We start from the raw sequence: 12295 nt of genomic DNA, 5'->3' as shown, positions 1-12295 counted from the left end.
CGTTCCTTGAAAGAGAAACATCAGGAGTAGAGGAAAATGGTACCAGTGAGTGTGGTATTTGAGAGATTATATAGTTAAACCTAATTAGAGTAATAGGTTCATGTTGCGGCATCATAGAAAATGATATCTGAAGAATGACATCTGCATCTGATTTTAAAGCTGTGGGATATTTAAGGCTTGTAAACTCAGTTGGAAGAGTAGATACGCTAAAGTGGATAGTAGAGAGACATCATTTTTGAGTAGGAGAATTGTGTATTCATCTTCTATTCAGGCACAAGCATTTATTAAGTAAATAATGGTACCATGAATTTTTCAGAGTTCTTCATTACCTGACTAGAAAATTGGATATCCAATTTAATAACTCGAAATGAGGTACGAGGTAAAATGTTATAAGAGATGAACACGTAAAGTTGAAGTTATTACAGAGGGCATCAAGTAGAGGGCAAGACCCAGTCAGAACATTTCAGCCAGAATTGCTTGTTTGCCTATCATATACTGACTCTGAGACAGTTACTTATTAATAAGGGCACGTTACTTATTGCCTATGAGCCTGTCTCTTTATCTGAAACTAAGGATTCTTGTCAATTTGAAATGAAATAATTAACACATAGAGCTTATGTGCTTAGCATATGCACATGGTAGTTTTTCCATAAATGGTACTTAAATCATGGAATCCTTCATTGGGAGGTAGCACCTGAGTTAAGCCTTGAAAGAAAGATAGTGAATGGAAATACTTAGATGCTCAAAGGGCTTCCAGAATTAGTAGTTCATCATGAGCATCACAGTCAGGATAAAATTATACAATACTATAAAATACAAATTCAGTTTGACTGACATTTGATGTTGGACAGTGTAGAGGGAAATAAAGTTGGAAACAGGTTAGAGCCACTTCATGGAGGGTCTTGATACTATACTCATCTTAGACATTATGTGGGATGCAATTAAATCCAGGAATTTTAGGTGAATCTTTTAGATAAATTAGTCTGGTAGCTGTGTGTGAGTGATGTGGCAAAAAAAGGAAGAGAAATACAGGAGGCCCTTTAGGAAGCTGTTACTTTGATCTATGAGAGATGTCAGAGAGCAGGAGCTAGGGAGGAACAGTAGGCAAAGTGGGGTGTAGACAAAAACAGTAGTATTATAAAAGCAGAATTAATGGGAGTTGGTATTTGATGAGATGAGGGAATAATGGAGAAGAGTGAACCAAGGTGATACAGACTTCCAAGCAGAGATGATGGGAAGGTGGCAGTTCTATCACTGCATATGAGGAGCTCAGGAGCAAAACCAAACCTGGGAAGGAACATGATCATGGCTCAACTTGTGAAATATAGAAGTGCCAGTGACCCAGCTAGAGGTGCTAGGATAATGTAGCCTATGGTAGGTCAGGAGCAGGACAAGGACTGGGGACAAAGAGTTTGGAGTATTTAGCATAACAAAAAAAAAGGGGGATATTTAAAGCCATCAAGTGGTCTCCAAAAAGTAGAGCAAGAGAAAAGAAGACCAAGGGCCTACATATATCCAGGAAAGGGCTGTGACAGGGAAGGTAGGACAGAGACACCAGGAAAAATGATCTGCTGAGGCAGAGGCTGCTGCAAATGAACCAAGCTGTGGTCAACAGCAGTCTTGGAATTTGATCAGCATACTGGAGGGTCCAGTTTTGATAGGGTGATAGGTAAGTCAGCCACTTTTCTGAGTACTATGAAAGGAAATGTTGAAATATTGGAGACAGCAGATATGGAGCAATGTTTTAAGAGTTGGGTTGAGAAAGTGTTCTTTAAAAAAAGACAACATTGCTATAAAGAACAAACATTTCAAGATGCAGAAACTTGTAAACATTGGAAAGTCAGAAAGAAAGAATGACAGTATGGAGCAACAAGGTTGTACGATTTAAACAATATACATGTGGGAGCAAGATCATTGGGGACACAAGAAGAAAATGATCAGATCCAATCATACGAAAAGAACATAAACGGTTTTGTAGGGTGACAAAGGAAGAGTAAGTTATAGAAGTAATAATGTAATATATTGATAGCACAATGAGATATTTGAAATGGTTTATCTTAGACAGTCTATTTTATTTTATTTTATTATTTTTTTAGTTGTTGATGAGTCTTTATTTTATTTATTTATATGCAGTGCTGAGAATTGAACCCATGCCCCACACATGCTAGGCAAGCTCTCTGTCACTGAGCCACAACCCAGACCCTCTATTTTATTTTTTATCCCAGGACTTTTCTTCTGCTTTGTATGCTCTATAGATTTTGTATAATGGTGAAATTGAGTAGCATGAAAGTTATACAAAATAATACATCCCATTGGATTTGCCTGTATTGAGGAGGTGGTGTACCAGGTAAAACTACAATAAATTAAACTTACAAGTAAAGATAAAAGCATATGTGAAGCTGTAGGTGAATTTTACTTTTCTGATTATTTCATTATCAGCTTTATCAGTAGAGCATCTGGTAACAAATCATGTTGATCTTCAATACCAACAAAGTATGTTCATTATCATTTATTTTAGAAACATATCTTACTAGCTTAGTGACTCATTTTTCTCATTACTCTTTTATTTTTTACAAGAATAAAGGACATCAGAAAGATTAATAGAATGGAAATAAAGCTATCTGTGACATTTTTAATGTGCTGAGATTTCAGGTTTTTAATACCTGATGAACTGAAAATTATAAACTCCCCGTGTACTATTAAAATATTTTAAATAGGATTTTTCCATATATTATCAGTAGAATTTCTTTTATCAGGTTGTCAGGTACTTTGTTAATACTGAATTGATTTTTTTGTTGTGTGGAATGTATTTTTGCAGCTGTCTCATAATTCTAGCAAAAACTAAGTATGTACTAGAGAGAAATAATCACCTCCTATAAATCTACTTAGATAAACATGACAGTCTTTATTTTTTCTGTTTGTGTTTTTAATTACAAATCCATACTGTGACATCTGCTAAAACATTTATTTGTTAAACTATAGAAGAGTGATATTCTTTTAAAGACAATGTTTGAAAAAATTTGGAAAAGGAAAAATAGAAAGAAACTAACATGTATCTAATAACTGCCCCGTAGAATGTTGTGCAAGCCTTGTGTGATTTGAGCTTCTCATTGGCCTGGGTGCGTTATTTATGAAATTAAATTAAATAGGAAAACTAATGCAGAGGAATGTGTTAGAAAAAGACTGTTTGATTTCTCCACCAGTCCTCATTATTCTGATAATTTTACCTGGATCCAGGATCCTCCTCCCTATTTGTGGGCTAAGAATCTGGTTTGACTACTCTTAATTATCACATTTTTTAATTACATATGTATTTTGTGGTTATTTTATAGCATCTGTCTTCTCTGCTGAAGTAGAACCTCTATGAAGGGAGAACCCAATTTTATCTTGCTCACCACTGAATACCAAGCAACAAATCTAGTACCTTAGCACATGATAGACACTTGGTAAATGTTTGAATAATATCTATTGAATGAATGGATAATTTTAAAATTTAATTAAATATTTAGAGTAGGATTTATCTTGAAAGGATAAAACTGTATTAACTGAGATCAATAAATAAAACTACAAGGAACAACCTATTCTCTCCCTGCAAAAAAAAAATTGTACTTTTGAAGCATAAAGCAGTAAGAGAAAAGTTATTTGAAAAAAATGTTTAATGGCATTGACTTAAAAGAGGCCAGAATATTGAAAATTAGTTAAGTTCACCCATCCCCCATACTGGTTTGGATTCCACTCTTGACATGTTTCCAGAAATTCTTTTTCTTTGTTCTCAGCTGACTAAACAAGCTTTTAATCAATCAGTATACCTCTTCTTGAGATATGAATCAATTTAGCCTTAGAAATTAGTCTTGGTCATCTTTCTCTAAAGTCAAACTTTTTCTCAATGAAGACTATAAGCCTTTATCTCAAATCTCTCAAAGACTAACCTCTTCCATTTTGATGTTGAAAAAAAAGAAAGAGAATGAAAAAAGTTAAGAAATCTTAGGAAGAAGTTGTTAGTGAAATGGCTAAATTTGCTTCAGTTTTCAATTTATGTGACCACAAAGCTCACCTTTCTTTCTTGATCAAGCTATAAAAGAGAGGCAGACTAAAGTTGGTCATTGTGGGACATTGTAGAAGAGAAAAGTTAAAAAGTCACGAAGAGAGACTAATCAATACTCAGAAAAATAAAATGGGAGATGCTTTTTAGGAAATTTATCCAGGAAGAGAAAGTAGGAGTAGCAGAGAGGAAGCTAAGGCCTTAAGATACAGGAATGTTTGTGAAACCAAGATCCGTTTCCTATCAATTCATATCCATAAATTCTGATAGTGTCGTCTTTCCTATTCTCTGCATTTCCCTGAGTTTTCTCTGTACAGACCATACCACAGTTGAATTTGATATTTTTTGATTAAAGTCAAGCTATCTGACTAAACAGTAAACTTGATGTGGGCAGAACCCACATACTAATCATAGCGTGAGTTGGGAGATGGACAGTGGGAGGGGGTCTCAAGTCCACCAACTGGAGACCTTCTGAGTCTCTGTTATTCATAGTTTAAAAAAATATAACAAAGGAATATGAATCAATGAAGAGAGCATAAATGGGATAAATGTGTAATGTAAGATAAAATCAGGCATGAAATAAAGATACTGTTTCTGCTCTGGAATCTTCCCATTGCTTTGCTGCTTTGAACTCTGCTGGTTGAAAACCTCTTCTCAAAGGGATTGAGTGCCTCAGGCAAGGCCAGACATGATCCAGTTCATGGCAACAGAATCCTTAATAGCAAATTGATTCTCTATGTATCAAACTTTCAGGATTAATTCCTACGATAACCTTTAGAGATGCAAAATTTTGAATACGAGATGATGGGTTGTCATAAAGCAAATATTTTGTTCTCTTCAATCCAGTTATAGATTTTTCTGTGGCATATCACCATTTTAAGAAGTTTTACAGAAATTCCGTAAATTGTGGGAAATGCTTAGTGAGAAGGTGGATTGTAACAATTTAGCATGTCTTATTTACTCCATGGTGGCTTCTTTCTGGCTGGGAAGTCACACAGTTTTGAGGGGGTTTTTTGGTTTGTTTTCATTTGTCTCAGCAATCAGGGAAGACTTCAGATTATGAGAAGGGACAGAATGGTAGCAAATTTCTGCCTTGGTTCTGATGTTCCAAAGATGCCTTGCAGATTCTCGGAAGTTTTAGTATTTTTATTGGAAATGCAAGTCAAATGGATAAAATGTAAAGGAAATTCACTTACCCTACTACTCTATTCCAGTAGCAAAGAAGGCTCTTTGAAAGAGAATTCAAATGATGATGATTAAATACTAGCTTTGGGGGTACTTTTATTCTGTTTCTTTACTCTAGATCATTATGTACATAATTACAAAGAAATGAAAAGTAGCAGTGTTTCTCAAATACTCATCTGATTTATAACAATTTATGATACAACTTTTAAAACTTCTTGTCCATTTCTATTCAAATACTTCCTCTCATATGTGTTTAGCCCTTTTGCATGCTATTTCTGCATTTACACTTTCCAAAATCTTGACTCCATACTTCTATTAAACAAGATCGAATTTTCAGTCCACATGTTTAAATGTGTTCAGACTATCTACATGTAGGAGGGTGCAGTTTAAATTTGATCAACCTATCTTTAAATAGTTCATTCTGTATTGACTGATTTAAAAGAATCACAAATATGCGGTCAAGTGTGAAGTTTTAATTGTTTAGTATGCACTTAATAGTTTCACCTAATTGCACAGCTATCATGCTGTGTAATCAGTTCTTTATTTTAATTATTCAAATTTTTAAAAATAAATTTTAAATGTAAAAATGCTACACAGTTTGACTATTTTTTCATAGTTTATGTAAAATAATGACTTTCCTATTCAGATAATATTGCTAAGATATTTAAGTAGAGCAAATGATACAATTTTTTTAGGTATATTGGTAAGAAACAAGAAAACATGGTATAATCTATGATTGCCTGGTTAGTTAGGTTGATAATTTCCAAGTGAAATTGTTTACAATATGAAAAGATTTTTCCCTATAAAAATATTTTAAAAATTGATGATATGTGTAAAATAAAATAGGTAAAGTTTAAACAGCTTTATAGTAAAGGAAATTAGGGCAATTCTACTTCAGTGCATAGTTATTCTAGTGCACTTCATTCCTGGAATCTTTGATAGCATTTTGTAGTTTTACAGGATCCTGATACTTTAGTCTTTTCAGATCTACCCATCTAATTGGCTAGCCTAGAGTATGGCGTTGGCTTATTTACATTTTCTATTTTACAATATTGTGCTCATCAGATTAACTAATATGAAAACACTCTCAATGTTTGTTTATTAGAAATATATAAAACACTTTTTAAAAAGTCATAATTAACACCTTCTTTATGATAAACATATCTGCAAAAAATTGATCTGTTCATCTTACTTCATTCCTACTGAAACAGAATGTGGAAAGTTATATTTTCTTTAAAAATTATCAGAAAATGTTTCTTTTTTTGTGCTGTAGAAAATAGTTTTGTTAGTATTTTATGTAAACCTGTCTTCAGAGAAGTAGGAAATTAGAGTTATATTCTGAAATTTTGTTTTGAAATTCTCACAATAGCAGAAACTAGGTAGCATTCACTAAGTACAATAAAAGGGCTAAGTTAATTTTCTATTGCATTATATATCAGTTATCATAGAAATATCACTAAATAAATAATCTTAGCATCAAAATAAAATAAAGCTATCAATATATATATACAAGTCAATATGTGTGTGTGTGTATATATATATTTAATTAGAAAAACAAAATAGCAGGATTTTTTCCAGATATTTTTATGAGATGAGTAGTCATAAAGACATTTTATATAAAATAAACTTTTCACATAAGTATTATTCACCGTTATTTTTATTCTTTTGTGTTTTTTCATGTTATGTTTTCTAAAGTTTTCTTATTGTGATTTCATCATAAGAATCCAGAAAAAGACATAAAAATTTAACTTTCTACAGAATGCAGAAAATCAAATTGACTATTAACATCAAAAAGAGAGCCCTGAACTATGTTCCCACAGAACATACAAGTCTCATTATTATTAGTTATCTATGGCCATACAAAGCCCTACAACTTTGATAATTCCACAATGAAATTTTGTATAAAACATTGTGAGAATTGCTTTTGTAGATTTAATTATACATGTAATTCTATAAACCATAGTTGATTTCACTGAAGTATTTTTGTATTTTTAGCAGAATTCTCAAATTTATATGCCTATTTTGAGTAATCTTTAATTGACATTTGAAGAAATAGTAGAATAATTAGCTTTAAGAATCTGTATATACCCATTACCTGCAGAGAAACTGTTTTTTATTAGAACTTTGTACTCATGATAAGAAAATTATTTTGTCTTCCTCAACTTATTTATTTATAGCAATTTCCCCAAAAGTTATATACGTAATATATATGTAATACACACACACACTGATGCTTGCATGCTTTTTTGTTGATTTGCATGATCATCTATTCAGAAAGCTATAATGACTTTCTTAAGAGAAAACTATGGGAGACTGAACAAATATTTTGTGATATTTGTTAAGAAGTGAAAATGAGTATAGTGAAGTTATGAATGAATTGGAAGGAAGGACATACAAAAATTATAAAGGCAGAAATTAACATAGAAATGAGGTAGAAGTGGAAATTACAATTAGTTTCTCCTAAAAGGTCCAAAGAGAACTGGCATGATAGTGCAGGTCTGTAATCCCAGCTACTCAGGAACCTGAGGCAGGAGGATCACAAATTCAAGTCCAGCCTCACCAATTCAGTGACCCTGTCTCAAAATGAAAAATAAAAAGGAATGGAGATACAGCTCACTGTGGAGCACCCCTGGCTTCATTCCCCAGTACAAAAAGAAGTAAAAAAGAAGAACAAAAGCCCAAAGAGTCTGATGAGTGCTATTACAGTGGAAGAAAACCAGGTATAAAAGTAGCATTTTAAAATATATATTTGAATGCCTACTCTTCATCAAAAACCATGAGTGAAAGGACACGGTCTCAATCTTCAAAATGTCATCACTCCAGAAAATTGAAATTTCACACAAACAGATAAGATCTTTAAAACTATGTGATAGGTCATACTGTACATGGAACATAGAGAAAGAAAAACCATGCTTTGTCAGAGAAATCAAGTAACCTTCAAGTTTGAGGATATGTTCTGCAGTCAGAGAAATTGTAACTTTTCAAGGAAAGAGCCTCTGTAAAATTCCAGGAAGGTGACAGTTGTGTGGGGTTTGGAGGAATTAGAAATTTGCAGGTGCTAAAACATAAAGTGGAAGCCCAGTATGGAAGAAGAGTCTGCCCAATGATGTGACATGATGGAAGAATGGATTGAGTAGCATGGTTAGATTCGCTGGTTAGGAAAACCACTGAAACCTGGGGTGGAGAGGGGATTGGAGGACAGCAGTCACCCAGAATGCCTTCACCACAGTCTCTACAGGGAATAACGAAGGCAGGCGTGGCAGCAGAAGTGGTGGGAAGTTTTTCCAGAAGGTGATGCTAACACTAATGCAGTTGATTCCATAAAACATCTACGGAAAAAAACGGAAACCTCTCAAATGTAAAATATGAATTGTATAGATTCTGTCTTAAAATGAAGACATCTGGGGTGCAGAGTGTAACTCATTCTCAGAATGAATGAAGTTGTCGTGTATTTTTTAGCATTTATGTTCTAGATTTATGGTTAATCAGCTAGAAAGAAAGAGTTACTTTAAATGCTACTAGTAATCACAGTATTTTCTAGATTTAGAAAATAGGAAATACATAATTTGAAGAATTTGAAGAACTTACTGCAGGGATGAAAGAGAATGGAGACTGTTGTTTACTCATTGAGTAATAAATACTTTTTAAAAAGTGATAAATAAAAATAATTTACAAATGCTTTAAAAACAAAAACAGTTAACAAATGTGAGACACAACTTACTGACTAACTCATAGTAAGTATCCAAAATGTTGTAGTTATTTGTGGAAAAATGAAAACTGAACTGCAGTTTTTCTTTCTTGGATTGATAAAGAAAATTATGTATGAAAACTTTGTGTTATTGACATTATAAGTCTAGACTCTGTCCTCCTGAATTTGGTGAGTCCATCCTTTTGCTCTGTCTAAACATTTTGATTATGCATTTTGAGTATATGTTTGTATTTAGATATGTGTCCACATGAATACTTGCATGGGAATTTTAATACCTGTTCAGAAAGTGTGTCTACTTGTACAATCAAATGCATGTCTGTACATACATGCACACATGTGCACAAACATGCATTCCACATGTATTTTTTTCTTGGAGTAAATGTTTAAAGACCAAAAGGGAAAAAAGTCCTCTCTCCTCTATGAAATCATCAATTGAATTTACACTCAAGGGAGTGTATTCGAGAATGACATCAGAAGAAATAAAAAAGATTAAGGAAATGGATAATTTTCAGGAACAAGTCATCCCTAAATAGGGATAATCAATTAGTGTGGACACAGTCCTAAGGCAAAAATGCTAGCTGTATGCAAAGCATGTCCCTCTAGAGGCCAATATTCACTCAGCTGTTGAAGATATTTATTGAACTTAAAATGTTGTAGAGACTACTATAAGAAAACAGAAATAATATTCTGGTCTAAAATATGCTGGGTCATTTTATGTAGGAACACATGAAGAATTTCAACAACATGCATTTACTGTTAAAGTTGGGAGAAACTTTCCAGAAATATAATGTGCCTACTTTGGAATTATTATAAGTAGGCAAGAGGTTCCCTGATGTCAAAGGAATATTGATGTTTCTTCATTTTCAAATGCTGAGCTGATGTTTTCTATGATGAAAATATATTGGCTACACAGAACAAGTTAAGATTCAGAAGCTAGAGTCATTGCACTTCCCCTCCCCTCACCCCATTAAATTCATGTTCTATTCTCTGGCAGCTGTTTTTGCCATTTATGTTAAAAGCAGATGGAGAAAATGCAAAGAACTGTCAGTTTTATTGCCATGTATAATCAGCATCTGGGCTGTATGTTACAGGCACAATCAATCTAAATTCATATTTTAAAGGGTTTGAAAAAACTTTCTGAGTTTCTAAGATAGACTTCAAATTATAGAAAGCGTTATTTTTAATCATGTTGATCATAGAAATTAGAAATCATATGTATTGCAATATATGTGCACACATGTTTAATATATAGTTATCTTCAAAATTGTGCTCCTAAGTGGTTTAAAAATATTGTTTGGAACCATACATATTTATTTCACATTAGAGAGCCAATTGTGAAATAACTTTATTCTTTTATATAAAGTGTGTGTGCGTAATATATGTTGTCGGCTTTTTAATCATATAATGCTGTATATTATATATATTTATATATGAATACACATTCTATGTTTTAATTTTTTTCCTAGTTTTATGCATGAGAAATAATACATATTTTCTTTACATCTCATGTACTTTTTACCAAAACATTATGGTAAATTCTATTCTTTCCCCCATTTTTCAGAAAGAAAAGCTAAGATACAGAGAAAGAAAATAGCTTTTGTAAGGTCCACAAAGCTAATCAATGACAGGTTTCGAATTAATTTGAGTCTGCCTAAGTCCAAAACTTATACTTCTAATTGCTAAAGAAAATAAGGTTAAAAATTTACATGTGAACACATACAAGGCATATGAAAACCTATTAAGGAGCACTATATAAGATTTAACATATAAACTCTATTTTTCAGTTTGTCAAAATAATTTGATTTGAAAAATGTTGAAAATAATGCATAAGAATTGAATGCTGTGATCTGAGAGTATAACTTAAATAGTAAAATATTATTTAATAACTTATAATAATTTTTAGAATTAGGGATTTTTTAAATTGCCCACTCATAGTGTGTGTCTATGGCTGACTGATATGAGATCTGCTCCACAGTAGAGAATTTTATAGACCACAGAGCACATTAGTCCACATATGGATGAATTGGAATTCACTGGTTTGAGAGATGTACCTGAACATAATTGCCATATTCTCTTGGTCCCCATGATTAAAGCAGAGGAGTATTCCATGATTACCCATTTTCCATAATCTTTAAAATAGAAATATAAAGTGCTATATTTTACTTTGCTGTTCATCCTTTAGGAACTAGAAAAGTTCAAAACTGGTACTGTAAAATAGTATTAGTTAAAGAATAAGAGATAAAAATATGTGGATAGGGGAGGGGAAGGACCTATATCACATATATGAGGTTTTTTAAAAATTGTAGCATTTAGAAAACTGCCTTCATTTTCTCATCTCATGGAGCATGTAACTAAAATTTCCTTCTAATTTTTAAGATCTAGCAGTCATTGCTTTGATTTTATATAGACAGTATACAAATATGTTAATAAATAATCATGCATGTATATATAAAATGATAAAATATTTTTGCTTTGATGACATAAATTCTGTCAGAGGTTCTGGTCACATTCACATGAAAAAGTCTTCCTTGTAGTATCAGCACATCAAAGTTCCTCTTATTCACTTGCTAAATCTATTTTTACTTTCAAAATCAAAATACTGCATTTTCTCCAAAGAATTGGCATTTGAAAGGCTTTTAATTGTGGGGGGTTTTATCCTCAGCATGCAAATATATCTTAGCCATTATACTATCTGTTTTTGTAATCCTGGAATGCTTTTAATTAGATTCTTCATGGAACAATGGATTCAAATTTGCACTCTCTAAAATTCAGCAGATTCTATGCCATTAAAGCAGAAGATTAGAGGATAACAGAGTTAGCTCTGCCTTTTTTTTTTTTTTTTTTTTTTTCTTTTTTCTTACTTTAACCTAAAACTCAAATGTTTGTTTCTTATTTTTTATAGTTTGGCTTAAACACTTTCCCCACTTTTATGTTGGGGGACATCATTTGAGATGAGTGTTCTTTACAGTTTATAAAATATACTATAAAGTCCTTGTAATGAAAAAGAAAAATACTTTATCCTAAAATCCTTAAAGTTTATCCTAAAGAAGACACAACAGGCACTTTGCAATGTTTTAAAATTTGTTTGACATCTGTCAGTGGTAGCGTATTTCCCTACTTGAGAATCTGTCTCTTGAGAATGAAGTATGCAATTATGTTTTCTCTTAATGGACTGCTGAGACAGTGTAATAAAAAACCAATTAGCTGCTGAGTCAGTTTAAATAACAGTGTAAGTTTTCTTCAAATATTTTTCTGAAAAAGTTTACAAATAAATAGATTAATAAACAAAAACAAGCAAATACATTGCACGTGCCATCACTCTGCTTTCTGTTAGGTACCTTGTAAATGAAGCAATTTTC

General features: G+C 32.4%; 1 protein-coding gene across 1 annotated transcript in view; it reads left to right on the top strand.

Moving 5' to 3' along the window:
* The window catches only part of SLIT2 (slit guidance ligand 2), a 338311-nt gene that overhangs the window by 234727 nt on the left and 91289 nt on the right, over positions 1–12295 (top strand).

The sequence above is a fragment of the Sciurus vulgaris genome, assembly GCF_902686455.1.
Source record: "Sciurus vulgaris genome assembly, chromosome: 9".
Lineage (NCBI taxonomy): Eukaryota > Metazoa > Chordata > Mammalia > Rodentia > Sciuridae > Sciurus > Sciurus vulgaris.
The sequence above is the reverse complement of the archived record's forward strand: the minus strand, read 5'-3'. Positions and strand labels throughout refer to the sequence as shown.